The sequence below is a fragment of the Crinia signifera genome, chromosome 1 (assembly GCF_055691185.1).
Source record: "Crinia signifera chromosome 1, ASM5569118v1, whole genome shotgun sequence".
In the NCBI taxonomy this organism is placed as follows: domain Eukaryota; kingdom Metazoa; phylum Chordata; class Amphibia; order Anura; family Myobatrachidae; genus Crinia; species Crinia signifera.
In genome coordinates this window covers 376,299,639-376,314,299 of record NC_139217.1, presented here as the reverse complement: position 1 = coordinate 376,314,299, position 14,661 = coordinate 376,299,639, and the positions used below count along the sequence as shown (strand labels likewise).

At 40.9% G+C, this 14,661-nt stretch overlaps 1 protein-coding gene and 1 pseudogene across 3 annotated transcripts in view; one reads left to right on the top strand and one right to left on the bottom strand.

Moving 5' to 3' along the window:
* The window catches only part of CUX2 (cut like homeobox 2), a 374,431-nt gene that overhangs the window by 337,824 nt on the left and 21,946 nt on the right, over positions 1-14,661 (top strand). The window lies entirely within an intron of this gene.
* LOC146037207 (5S ribosomal RNA) lies at positions 10,724-10,846 on the bottom strand (annotated as a pseudogene).

Here is a 14,661-nt window from a genome sequence, read left to right as displayed (position 1 = left end):
TGGGGATAACTTTTTTTTGCTTTTACTTATCCCAGTGATTTTGAGATTGTTTTCTCGTGACACATTGTACTTCAAGTTAGTGGTAAATTTTGGTCGATACAGTCTGTGTTTTTTTGTGAAAAATACCAAAATATCGTGAAAAAATGGAAAATTTAGCAATATGCAAAATGTTAAATTTTCTGCTTGTGAGACAAATAATCATACCACTCAAAATAGTTAATAACTAACATAGACCATATGTCTACTTTATGTTGCCATCATTATTTCAACCCCCTTTTCATTTTTTTGGACACTAGGAGGCTTCAAATATGACTAGCAAATTCTCAAATTTTCAAGAAAATTTCAAACACTGATTTTTTTAGGGACCAGTTCAGTTCTGATGTGACTTTGAGGGACTTGTATGTGAGACACCCCCATAAATGATGCCATTTCAAAAACTGCACCCCTCACAGTATTCAAAACAGCATTTTGGAAGTTTGTTAACCCTTTAGGTGTTTCACAGGAATTAAAACAAAGTGTAGGTGAAATTTCAAAATTTCTTTTTTTTTTGCAGAGTTTCAATTTTAATACATTTTTCTAACAAATACAGTAGATTTTACTAGAGAAATGTGACTAAAAATTGATTCCCCCAATTCTTGTGTTTTCAAAAATATCCTATATGTGGCCCTAGTGTGCACGTTGACCAAACCACAGGCTTCATAATAGAAGGAGCACCTACTTGATTTTGGAGCCTCCTTTTTATGAGATTTTTTTTTAGGCACCATGTAGGTTTCTAGGCACCATAAGTGCTAAAAGTTAGGAACCTTCCCCACAAGTCACCCCATTTTGCAATCTACACCCCTCAGGGAATTCATCTAGGGGTATAGTGTACATTTCAAACCCCCAGGGGTTTCACCAATTTTGGTACAACTGGGATGTGAAAATGGAAAATTACATTTTTTTACACAAACATGCAGTTCTGGCTCAAAATTTTTCATTTTCACAAGGAATGAAGGAGACAAAGCACCCCAAAATCTGTGCCCCAATTTCTCCCGAGTACGGCAATGCCTCACATGTGACCAAAAAATACCAGTGGGGCGCATAGCAGGACTCAGAAGGGAAGGAGTGATTTTTGGATTTGGCAGCACAGATTTTGGTGGAATGAATGGTGGGTGCCATGTTGCATTAGCAAGACTCCCAAAGCACCAATACAGTGGAACCCCCCCACAAGTCACCCCATTTTGCAAAGTACACCCCTCAGGGAATTCATCTAGGGGTATAGTGTACATTTCAAACCCCCAGGGGTTTCACCAATTTTGGTACAACTGGGATGTGAAAATGGAAAATTACATTTTTTTACACAAACATGCAGTTCTGGCTCAAAATTTTTTATTTTCACAAGGAATGAAGGAGACAAAGCACCCCAAAATCTGTGCCCCAATTTCTCCCGAGTACGGAAATGCCTCACATGTGACCAAAAAATACCAGTTGGGTGCATGGCAGGACTCAGAAGGGAAGGAGTGATTTTTGGATTTTGCAGCACAGATTTTGGTGGAATGAATGGTGGGTGCTATGTTGCACCAATACAGTGGAACCCCCCCACAAGTCACCCCATTTTGCAAAGTACACCCCTCAGGGAATTCATCTAGGGGTATAGTGTACATTTCAAACCCCCAGGGGTTTCACCAATTTTGGTACAACTGGGATGTGAAAATGGAAAATTACATTTTTTTACACAAACATGCAGTTCTGGCTCAAAATTTTTCATTTTCACAAGGAATGAAGGAGACAAAGCACCCCAAAATCTGTGCCCCAATTTCTCCCGAGTACGGCAATGCCTCACATGTGACCAAAAAATACCAGTGGGGCGCATGGCAGGACTCAGAAGGGAAGGAGTGATTTTTGGATTTGGCAGCACAGATTTTGGTGGAATGAATGGTGGGTGCCATGTTGCATTAGCAAGACTCCCAAAGCACCAATACAGTGGAACCCCCCCACAAGTCACCCCATTTTGCAAAGTACACCCCTCAGGGAATTCATCTAGGGGTATAGTGTACATTTCAAACCCCCAGGGGTTTCACCAATTTTGGTACAACTGGGATGTGAAAATGGAAAATTACATTTTTTTACACAAACATGCAGTTCTGGCTCAAAATTTTTCATTTTCACAAGGAATGAAGGAGACAAAGCACCCCAAAATCTGTGCCCCAATTTCTCCCGAGTACGGCAATGCCTCACATGTGACCAAAAAATACCAGTGGGGCGCATGGCAGGACTCAGAAGGGAAGGAGTGATTTTTGGATTTGGCAGCACAGATTTTGGTGGAATGAATGGTGGGTGCCATGTTGCATTAGCAAGACTCCCAAAGCACCAATACAGTGGAACCCCCCCACAAGTCACCCCATTTTGCAAAGTACACCCCTCAGGGAATTCATCTAGGGGTATAGTGTACATTTCAAACCCCCAGGGGTTTGACCAATTTTGGTACAACTGGGATGTGAAAATGGAAAATTACATTTTTTTACACAAACATGCAGTTCTGGCTCAAAATTTTTCATTTTCACAAGGAATGAAGGAGACAAAGCACCCCAAAATCTGTGCCCCAATTTCTCCCGAGTACGGCAATGCCTCACATGTGACCAAAAAATACCAGTGGGGCGCATGGCAGGACTCAGAAGGGAAGGAGTGATTTTTGGATTTGGCAGCACAGATTTTGGTGGAATGAATGGTGGGTGCCATGTTGCATTAGCAAGACTCCCAAAGCACCAATACAGTGGAACCCCCCCACAAGTCACCCCATTTTGCAAAGTACACCCCTCAGGGAATTAATCTAGGGGTATAGTGTACATTTCAAACCCCCAGGGGTTTCACCAATTTTGGTACAACTGGGATGTGAAAATGGAAAATTACATTTTTTTACACAAACATGCAGTTCTGGCTCAAAATTTTTCATTTTCACAAGGAATGAAGGAGACAAAGCACCCCAAAATCTGTGCCCCAATTTCTCCCGAGTACGGCAATGCCTCACATGTGACCAAAAAATACCAGTGGGGCGCATGGCAGGACTCAGAAGGGAAGGAGTGATTTTTGGATTTGGCAGCACAGATTTTGGTGGAATGAATGGTGGGTGCCATGTTGCATTAGCAAGACTCCCAAAGCACCAATACAGTGGAACCCCCCCACAAGTCACCCCATTTTGCAAAGTACACCCCTCAGGGAATTCATCTAGGGGTATAGTGTACATTTCAAACCCCCAGGGGTTTCACCAATTTTGGTACAACTGGGATGTGAAAATGGAAAATTACATTTTTTTACACAAACATGCAGTTCTGGCTCAAAATTTTTCATTTTCACAAGGAATGAAGGAGACAAAGCACCCCAAAATCTGTGCCCCAATTTCTCCCGAGTACGGCAATGCCTCACATGTGACCAAAAAATACCAGTGGGGCGCATGGCAGGACTCAGAAGGGAAGGAGTGATTTTTGGATTTGGCAGCACAGATTTTGGTGGAATGAATGGTGGGTGCCATGTTGCATTAGCAAGACTCCCAAAGCACCAATACAGTGGAACCCCCCCACAAGTCACCCCATTTTGCAAAGTACACCCCTCAGGGAATTCATCTAGGGGTATAGTGTACATTTCAAACCCCCAGGGGTTTCACCAATTTTGGTACAACTGGGATGTGAAAATGGAAAATTACATTTTTTTACACAAACATGCAGTTCTGGCTCAAAATTTTTCATTTTCACAAGGAATGAAGGAGACAAAGCACCCCAAAATCTGTGCCCCAATTTCTCCCGAGTACGGCAATGCCTCACATGTGACCAAAAAATACCAGTGGGGCGCATGGCAGGACTCAGAAGGGAAGGAGTGATTTTTGGATTTGGCAGCACAGATTTTGGTGGAATGAATGGTGGGTGCTATGTTGCATTACCAATACAGTGGAACCCCCCCACAAGTGACCCCATTTTGCAAACTACACCCCTCAGGGAATTCATCTAGGGGTATAGTGTACATTTCAAACCCCCAGGGGTTTCACCAATTTTGGTACAACTGGGCTGTGACAATGAAAAATTACATTTTTTTACACAAAAATGCAGTTCTGGCTCAAAATTTTTCATTTTCACAAGGAATGAAGGAGACATAGCACCCCAAAATCTGTGCCCCAATTTCTCCCGAGTACGGCAATGCCTCACATGTGACCAAAAAATACCAGTTGGGTGCATGGCAGGACTCAGAAGGGAAGGAGTGATTTTTGGATTTGGCAGCACAGATTTTGGTGGAATGAATGGTGGGTGCTATGTTGCATTACCAATACAGTGGAACCCCCCCACAAGTGACCCCATTTTGCAAACTACACCCCTCAGGGAATTCATCTAGGGGTATAGTGTACATTTCAAACCCCCAGGGGTTTCACCAATTTTGGTACAACTGGGCTGTGACAATGAAAAATTACATTTTTTTTACACAAAAATGCAGTTCTGGCTCAAAATTTTTCATTTTCACAAGGAATGAAGGAGACAAAGCACCCCAAAATCTGTGCCCCAATTTCTCCAGAGTACGGCAATGCCTCACATGTGACCAAAAAATACCAGTTGGGTGCATGGAAGGACTCAGAAGGGAAGGAGTGATTTTTGGATTTTGCAGCTCAGATTCTGGTGGAATGAATGGTGGGTGCTATGTGGCATTAGCAAGACCCCCGATGCACGGTGAAATGATGAACCTAGTAATCCATCGATGTGTGGTATATTTTGAAACACTCCTTTATACATAGGCCGGGTTTGTCGGGGCAAGTTTCACAGTGGAAAATAGTTTCCTTTCTTATTCCCTTTTTATAGCAAACTTTGCACCTTTTTTGTGTCCTTCCCTTTCTTGCAGTGGAGGGGATTTCGTTGGGAAAATGCTGCCCTGGTACAATACGGGGGCCAGTACTAGAAGTACTGGGGCCCTCTGCCTGCTGGTTCCCAAATATTAGGCCCTTTATGACTTCCTCTTGAAAGTGCATAAATGTCCCCCTCTGGCCGGTAGAACGGAATAGCACGTAAGCGTTATACAGTGCCATCTGGATGATATACACGGCCACCTTCTTGTACCAGATATTTGTTTTCCGCAGGGCACTGTACGGCTTCAGTACCTGATCTGAAAGATCCACTCCGCCCATGTACTTATTGTAATCTAGGATACAATTTGGTTTGGAGGTGTGGGTACTGGTACCTCGTACAGGGATGGAGGTGGTACTGTCTCCATGAATTGTTGTCAGTATAAGGACATCCCTCTTGTCCTTATATTTGACCAACAACATATTTTCGGTGCATATTCCCCTGCTTTCACCCCTTCTCATTACTTGGGCAATGTGTGTTTTGGGGAGGCCTCTTTGGTTCTTGCGCACAGTACCGCAAGCTGCTGTACCTCTTGAACCAAGGGCCTTAAACAGGGGGATGCTGGTGTAAAAGTTATCCACATAGAGGTGATAACCCTTATCCAGGAAGGGGTGCACTAAATCCCAGACAATTTTGCCACTAACACCTACGAGGGAGGGGGGGCATTCTGGCGGTTCAATTCTTGAATCCTTCCCTTCATATACCCTAAACCTGTGGGTGTACCCTGTGGTGCTTTCACACAGCTTATACATTTTTATGCCATACCTTGCCCTCTTACTGGGAAGGTACTGGCGGAATTTAACCCTTCCTTTAAAATGTATAAGGGACTCGTCAATACAAATAAATTTTTCAGGGATGTATAGCTCTGCAAATTTGGCACTGAAATAATCAATGACCGGCCTGACTTTGAATAGCTGGTCAAAGGTGGGATCATCTCTGGGTGGGCACTGTGCATTATCGGTGTAATGTATAAATTTATGGATTGCCTCAAAACGAGTCCGGGTCATGGCCATACGGTAAAATGGGGTGCTGTACAGAACATCTGTACTCCAATATTGCCTAATTTGTGGCTTTTTTACTATGCCCATATGAAACACCAGACCCCAAAACGCCATCATCTCTACTGCATCTACAGGGGTCCACCTAGCAAATGATGACGTGGGGTTTTGAGCAATAAACTGCTGGGCATATAAATTAGTTTGGTCCACCATTAAATTTATAAAATCATCAGAGAAAAATAATTTGAAAAAGTCAATTTCTCTGAGACCTGTGGAATCAAATTGGATTCCTGGCATGGCCAAAAACTCAGGAACCTGGGGCTCAAAATTGTCTGGTGGTGGGGTCCATACGAGATCAATTATTGGGGGGGGGGTCTCAGCTGCTCTACGGGGGCGTCTTTGAGGGGGTCCCTCATCACCAGAGGAGGAAGAGGAGCTTAAGACGAATCCTTCAAATTCCCCGCTTGCCTCACTGGCTGTGTCAGAATCAGAGGCAAGCATGGCATATGCCTCCTCCACTGAATACATTCTTCTGGATGACTGGGATGACATTTGGGATGACATTTTTATTTTTGTGTTACTGGTAGTGAAATGTTTCAACACGTGTATAGTGTAGGGGGGGGTACAAACTTTATTTCAACCCGGGAGGTATGTAGTGTGTTGTGTGTATGTAGTGCAGAACAAAAAAAATACTTTATACAAAAAAAAAAAAAAAATGAAGGGGTTAAAAAAAAAAAAAATTGAAGGGGTTAAAAAAAAAAAAATTGAAGGGGTTAAAAAAAAAAAAAAAAAGGTCCTGCGCCAAAAATTGAGCACAGATGTTGGTCAGTAACGTCTGTCACTGAACAGCGCTCAAAGGCAACAGGAATTTGATAAAAAAAAAAATAAAATAGATCAACCCTGTGCCGAAAAAGATGATCAGTGATGTACGTCACTGATCAGCGCACAGCGGCCACAGGACACCCACAAAATCACAGTGTGTGTAAAAAAAAAATTAAAAAAAGACCCCACAGCACACACACACAAAAAAAAAAAGGTGATCAGTGATGCGACACTGATTACCAGTGAGGTGCAGCAGGTGCACAACCTTTGGTGCAACTGACAGGTATATATAAAAAAAAAAAAACCTCTGTACCCCCAAAAAAGTTGCTGATCACCTCAGATATAGTGATCAGCACAAAAGGCAGGGGTAGCAGACACAAAATATACACTCTCTATCACTCTCTGTCACTATCTCTCTCTATCTCTCACTATCTATCACTATCTATCACTATCTATCACACTGCAGCAGCAGCACTGACAGTTATATGTATAAAAAAAAAACTGCACCCCCAAAAAGGGGGGGTAGCAGACACAAAATATACACTCTCTATCACTCTCTGTCACTATCTCTCTCTATCTCTCTATCTCTCACTATCTATCACTATCTATCACTATGACACTGCAGCAGCAGCACTGACAGTTATATATATAAAAAAAAAACCTGCACCCCCAAAAAAGGGGGGGTAGCAGACACAAATCTCTCTATCTCTCACTATCTATTACTATCTATTACTATCTATCACTATCTCTCACTATCTATCACTATCTATCACTATGACACTGCAGCAGCAGCGACAGTTATTTATATATAAAAAACCCCTGCACCCCCAAAAAGGGGGGGTAGCAGACACAAAATATAGCTCTCTCTGTCACTATCTCTCTATCTCTCTCTATCTCTCTCTCTCTATCTCTCTATCTCTCTATCACACTGCAGCAGCAGCAGGAAGTCCCAAGAAGTCAGATCCAGGAAGCGTCCAGCACGCTACAAGCAGTGATCAGGTAATCAGGTAAGGTATTTGCAAGGATCAGGTAAGTATGAGCAAGGATCAGGTCAGTATAACGGCAGATAGGCACGGTGACCGCTCTGCACGCTACTCCAGACCGGAATGGCGTCTGCAGCGCAGTCACCGGTAGTTTAAATGTCGCGCCTTGGCTGTGATTGGTCCGTGGGTCCCACGGACCAATCACAGCCTTGGGGGCAGGTGGGGTGAGGGTGGGGTGAGGTGTCATCGTCACCGATGACCCCCTCATGCCCCCTGACGCCCGGCGGTGATTGACACCTGTGTTACCAAGCGTCCGATTCGCTGGTAACACAGGAAAACGCTGTGAATGGCTGTTCACACTGAACAGCCAATCACAGCGATCGCCGACGGGGGGGCGACATCGCAGCCCCCCCTGGGCATGCAGGGACATGTCTGCTGTCAGGGACAGCAGACATCGTCCCTCTGTCACTGCGTCTCGAGACGCAGTGACAGTTTAAAGTCATGACGTATATATACGTCATGTGTCGGGAAGTACATCCCGGCCATGACGTATATATACGTCAAATGTCGTGAAGGGGTTAAAATTGAAGCTATCCCTTAGGAGCCCATTTATCAGTAATATGTGTGCCAAATTCCCCCCAAAAAACACACATTTGTGGGATAGCCACAAATATTTATTGTCAACTATATGTGCGACATAGGGACCACAGCAGATATCTTTAATATCTGCAGGGATCCCTCCATTTCAGAGAGCAGCTGCAGACCCCATAGGTTTTTATGGGGGATGCAATGCTGTCAGATTTACCAAGCTTAACTGAACATAGAATTAGCCTCTGTAGCCTATGGTTTACACTTCCCAATGTTAGTCGGCAGAAGGTTCCCCAGAACCCTCCTCAACTATGGCCACCACACATTAATCCAAACACATCTCCGGGCAAAGCCCTATCCCTGCGGGTGCAAAGTGATACATCCAGGCGGGATAATCACATACTGCAATATGATTTTTGGCACTAATATCGCTCCCAGATCACATGGAGTATGCGATTATTGATAAATAGACCTCTTAGTCACATGCCATTTAAACATGGTCAGTAATCTCTTGTATTTCTTCAACCATATACAAAACGTATAGGAATAAGAGAAAGAAGTTGTAAGTCTTTTTGTTATTTAACAAATCAGTCTTGCTTTTATCGGTATGCATTTAAAGGACATGTTTTAAGTCAAACACAGTCTCCGTCTACATAGGGGGTATTCAATCTGTGCCGGATTAGATTTGCCCTGTTCAATCTCCGTGCCATTTTTTCACCTGGGTGAAAAATCCGGCATCGGTGAAAACCAATTGGACCGATGAATTTGCTGCAAATCCAAGTGTTTTTTTGAATTCGCGCCCATTTTTGTTCGTTTTTGTGGCATGCTCAAAAAATGGACGAAAATGCCCGTGATTGAATAGTGATCAGAGAATCATTGCCATTTTTTTTTTTTTTTCTTATAGATGCAAAGATTAATATTTATACAAAGTGTTCCAGCTAGTGGTGTTGCTGATTCCCATTAGGGGACTGAATCAATCCTGCTAATCACTCTTGTATCATCGCTGGATTTTATTAAACAATAGTTAAAAACAGGGTAGAACCTGATACCACTGAAATAAATTATTGGCTACAATTACCAATTTATAAATAAAACTACTATGAGTAAAAAGTTTAAAAATTTATTACAAAAGAGGTAGGGATATTTGACACAATAAAGATAGAGGGACAATCAGTACAATAGATATATAAATGTAAAAAATATATAAAAATTACTATACAAAAATTTTTATTTAATTACAATGGGTGTACTTCCTAACTTAGAATCAATATTGCTCCTAAGGGCTAGAGCTAAAATATGAAAACAATTTAATACTAAAAAAAAAAAAATCTAAAAAACAATTCAGAATGTAGGTAGTAAATAAAGTGCTTATCTTTTTAGATGAGGCAGGAGGGCTAGAGTGTCCCAACGCGTTTCGTCCTTCTGACTTTATCAAGGGATGCAAGTAGACTGAGCCCTAACCTGTATTTATACCAGTAATGCTCCTGTTAGTGCTATGACATCACTTCCTGCCCACGTTTACTAATTGCTAGTAATCAAGGTTATTAATATCGATACCCAAGAATCAATTAGCCTCTGTTACAAACCGCTATTAGTGCTATGTTAATTGAATTAAAAAACTCCTGAAATAACATTTTAAAAAACTGTAAACAATGAAAGACGCTGTGTGCGGTACTTCCGCCACACATCCGGTGTCCGTGTCAGGCTACTGCGCATGCGTGCGCATTCATGTCCACTCCAACGTCATTGTAGACTCTCAGCGTCTTCCGGACTCGGTCAGACGTCTGATTCGGCGCTACTGCGCATGCGCCCGTCTGTTCACTCGTGTAGGAGTTCAGCGCTCTGGATCAAGTCTGCACCAGGGAGTGTTTGCTAGATTTCCCTTTATTCTCGTATTGCGGCCGCCATTTTCTTGGCGTCTGCGGGACCCTTAGGAGTTTGTGAATAACGGTGGCCATTTTCTAATGGATATTTCCTTAAGGCAACATAAAATATAGAAAAGAAACACGTAAATGAACTTATAAAGTAATCAGAATTATCATTAGCGTTCACAACGAATCTGCTGTAATAATGTCATTAATTAGCCACATTTCATATAATAAGTGGGCTTATTCAAAGGTGGCTCGTGCACTTAGGTGACAGGTGAAATGATGACGGTGATTAATGAAAGTTAATGGGTGATATATTCATAGTAAATATTTTTATTTTTTAAAATTTTTTTAATATATTTAAAGTGCTTATAAATGCATATTGATAAAACCCAGTGTGTAGTGCTGTTGTTGAGTAAAGAGTGAATATTCCCAAAACAGTAAAGTATTTTATTAGTGACCAGGGTACAATACATATTAAATAAATTAATTAACAGTACCAGTGACAAGAGGAAAATTAAAATATAAAATTAAATGAAGCCTCTCTTCGATACCATGTTCGAGTGTTGTTCATATAAGTATATTGAGACAATTTTCAGCCGCACCAACTACAGTACTGAAATTTCCCAGGAGGTCTCCCATCCTGGTACTAATCCAGCCCAGCACTGCTTAGCTTCCAAGATCGGACGGGATTGGGCGTGTGCCAGATTTGTGGTATGACTGTAGATGCGTGAATAAGTCCAAGTCCAAATTTATGGTTCGCAAGAGAGGCTATGCTGAAGTGGTGGTGCTTAATTTGTAGTTAAATTTAAGAAGTGTGGGTAGACGGTGAGAATAATAAATATGACCTTATAAAAATGGGGCTATTTCATAGTTTTCGTTAAAACCATCTGGATACATCGTCTTTAACTCGAATATCCAGAACATCTCTCTTCTTGACAGTTTATTAGCCAAGTCTCCTCCTCTTGGGCCTAGTTTGACATGTTCAATTGCCTTGAATGTAAGACCTTCCGGGTTGGCGTCATGATGATTAGCGAAATGTTTATATATTGCATGGCTGTCCAGTTTATTTTTTATATTTCTGCTGTGTTCTTGTATGCGTAACTTTAGTACTCGTTTTGTTTTCCCGACGTATTTAAGATGACAAGGGCATTCCAACAGGTAGATTACTGATGATGTATTGCAATTTGTGAAGTCTTTGATCTGATATTCTTTGCTATTATCTGAGTTAGTGAAGTTTTTTCTGTTTGGATGTACGTGTTTACAAATGTTACATTTCCCGCATTTATATGCTCCCTTGCATTTCGGTCCATTTGAATTTTGGTTTTGTTTTGACGTTAGGAGACTAGGTGCCAAGATATCCTTCAAATTTCTAGATTTTCTGAAGATGAGCTCAGGGCGTTGGGGGAGTATTTCTTTTAATACCGGATCCATTAATAAGATGTTCCAGTGTTCATTTAATGATTTTCTTATTATCGGCTCATGTTGACTGAAAGTAGTTATGAAGGCTGTAGAGTTGTTTTTTTCTTCTTTTCTATTGTACTGGAGTAATTCTTCCCTGTTTGTATCCTGAATTCTGTCCATCGCTTGTTGTAAGATGTTAGCGGGGTATTCTTTTTCTTCAAACCTTTTCTTGTAAACTTCTAACTGTTTCTCACACTCATCTTCCTTACTACAATTCCTCTTAATTCTATGGAATTGTGAGTATGGTATATTTTCTTTCCACTTTCGCTGGTGGTTGCTTTTAAAGTGTAGATAGCTATTAGTGTCCACTGTTTTTACGTAGTTGAGTGTGTTAACAGTCTTGTTGTCACCTTGTAGTATCAGGTCCAGGAATTCGATTTGATTTTTATTAATATTGGACGTGAATTTAAGATTCATTTGATTACTTCCTATGTGTAACAAAAATTCATTAAACAACTCTTCCGTGCCTTCCCAAACGATTAAAATGTCATCAATGTAACGTTTGTAAAATTTGATATTATTCTTAAAAACATGATCCGTGTAGATAAAACGTTTCTCCCAACTTCCCATAAAAAGGTTCGCAAAACTTGGGGCAAAGGTAGTCCCCATAGCTGTCCCACATTTTTGTAAAAAGAAGTGGTCTAAAAACTTAAAATAATTGTGGCTTAAAATAAACTTAATAGCATCACATATAAAAGTTTTATGACCTGGGTCCAGCATGGTGTCATCTTCCAGGAATTCTTTGCATGCATTTATTCCCATCTCATGCTCAATACAAGTGTAAAGGGATTGCACATCAATGGTCGCCCAATAAAAGTTGTTGTCCCATTCGAAGCCTTTTAAAAGGTTTAAAACTGTGGTGGTGTCTTTTAAAAATGCCGGGAGTTCTTTTACATATTTACTCAGAAAGATATCCACGTATTCAGACAGTCCGGATGTAAGGGAATCGATTCCTGCCACTATAGGGCGACCTGGCGGATTAGTCAGAGTCTTGTGGATCTTGGGCAGGAAATAAAATATAGGGATGATAGGGTTTGTCTTCATCAGGAACTGGTACTCTTCTTTGGAAATAATGTTGTTCCTAAGTCCCTGTAAGAGTAAAGTGCGTAGTTCATCAGTGAATAGTTCCGTGGGGTCCTTTTTTAATGGCTCATATGATATTGTATCACCCAGGAGTCTGTTAGCTTCTTTCTCATAGTTTTCTCTGTCCATAATGACAATCCCTCCCCCTTTGTCCGCCTGTTTTATGACCAACTCCTTGTTGTCCTTCAGATTTTTTAAGGCTTCCCTTTCCTTATTTGATAAATTCTTTTGTGAGATTGGTTCTGCCTCATTTTCGCATAGGTCTTTCTTCACTAAGTCACAGAAGATGTTGATGTGGTTGCCCTTCGATTCAATCGGATAGTACTTGGAAGTGGGTTTAAGCCCTGACTTTGATCTGTTCTCATAATTGCTTATTGCTGCATTCTCCTTTCTTGCGAAGTGTCTTTTGAGTGTCAATTTCCTGACAAATTTATTTAAGTCTATGTATGTCTCGAATTTATTCATTCCACCTGTTGGTGCAAAGCTAAGCCCTTTATTTAGTAATGTGATTTCTGCCGTCGTTAATTCATGTCTTGAAAGGTTAAAGATTCCTTTGGGTGGTATGGTCATTGTAGGTTTCTTTTCTTGTGGTCTCTTCCTCCTTCCGCTCCGTTTTCCTCTTCTTCTGTGTACCTTCTTTTGAGTGGTGATGCATGTTTGACGTTCTCTTTCAAGTTCGTCCTCAGATTTTCTTTGACCCTTGTGGCTGTGTCCGATGATAAAAAATTATCCTGTTCACCTGTAGACTTCAGTCTTTGAAGGGGTGTGTATCTATTCTGTAATCTGATGTTTGGTGTTTGTGGTGATCCGTAATTTCGATTGTGGAATCTTGATGGTTTGTTGTAATTATTGTTATTGTTTCTTCTTGTGTCGATTCTTGGTTGTCTGGTGTTGTCTGTGAATCTACTCCAATTTTTAACCTTTCCCAGGTTATAGTCATTTTTGTCTCTTGCAAATTTTTTCTCTTTGTTCCGTATTACCTCCTCCTCTATTCGTTCTATCTTTTTCTTGAGTACTACCTCATTCTCCTTGAAGTTAACCTTGTCCTTGAAAGTATTCAGATTTGTTTCCTTAGATTTAATCTCATCCTCCAGTGTCTGAAGTGTTTTTTTCTTCTCCTCTACCAGTAATTTCATAAGGTTGAGTGAGCATGTGTGAAGGATGGCATCCCATTTTTCAACGAATACACTATCCGTGTTCCCAAAGGTGGGTTGTTTTGTAATCCTTAGGCCTCTGGGTATTCTATCCACAGAGATATAGTGTTCCAATCCCTTGATGTCCCACCAAGTTTTCATTTCTTTCACTAATATTTTCTCCATATCCCAAAATTTGTCATCTAGATCGTCCGTGGTTTCCATTTCTATTATGGGTTTTGCTTCATTAAATATTCTCTGACACCAGTCATTTCTTTTATTAGTGCGTTCGTTTATTCCGAACATATTAAGCTAAGGAATATGTGCACCAGGCAGCCACACAAGTAGATACCAAAAAGTTTATGCAAAACTGAATGAGCGGCGCCACCTGTGCCTCCTTCGCTATGCCAATTTATTGAAGGCAATGTCCCCCTTTTTACTATTTTCTTAAAGGGGTGTCTGCCAATCCTCAAAGTTCAAGCAATGGTGAGTTACTTATAAGAAAAATTGTTTTCAATGGATGGGGATACGGCGACTATTGCTCTTTTAAACACGTAATAAAGTATCACCTGTTCCAATTGGGACAGGGTAGAACCTGATACCACTGAAATAAATTATTGGCTACAATTACCAATTTATAAATAAAACTACTATGAGTAAAAAGTTTAAAAATTTATTACAAAAGAGGTAGGGATATGCCTGGTGCACATATTCCTTAGCTTAATATGTTCGGAATAAACGAACGCACTAATAAAAGAAATGACTGGTGTCAGAGAATATTTAATGAAGCAAAACCCATAATAGAAATGGAAACCACGGACGATCTAGATGACAAATTTTGGGATATGGAGAAAATATTAGTG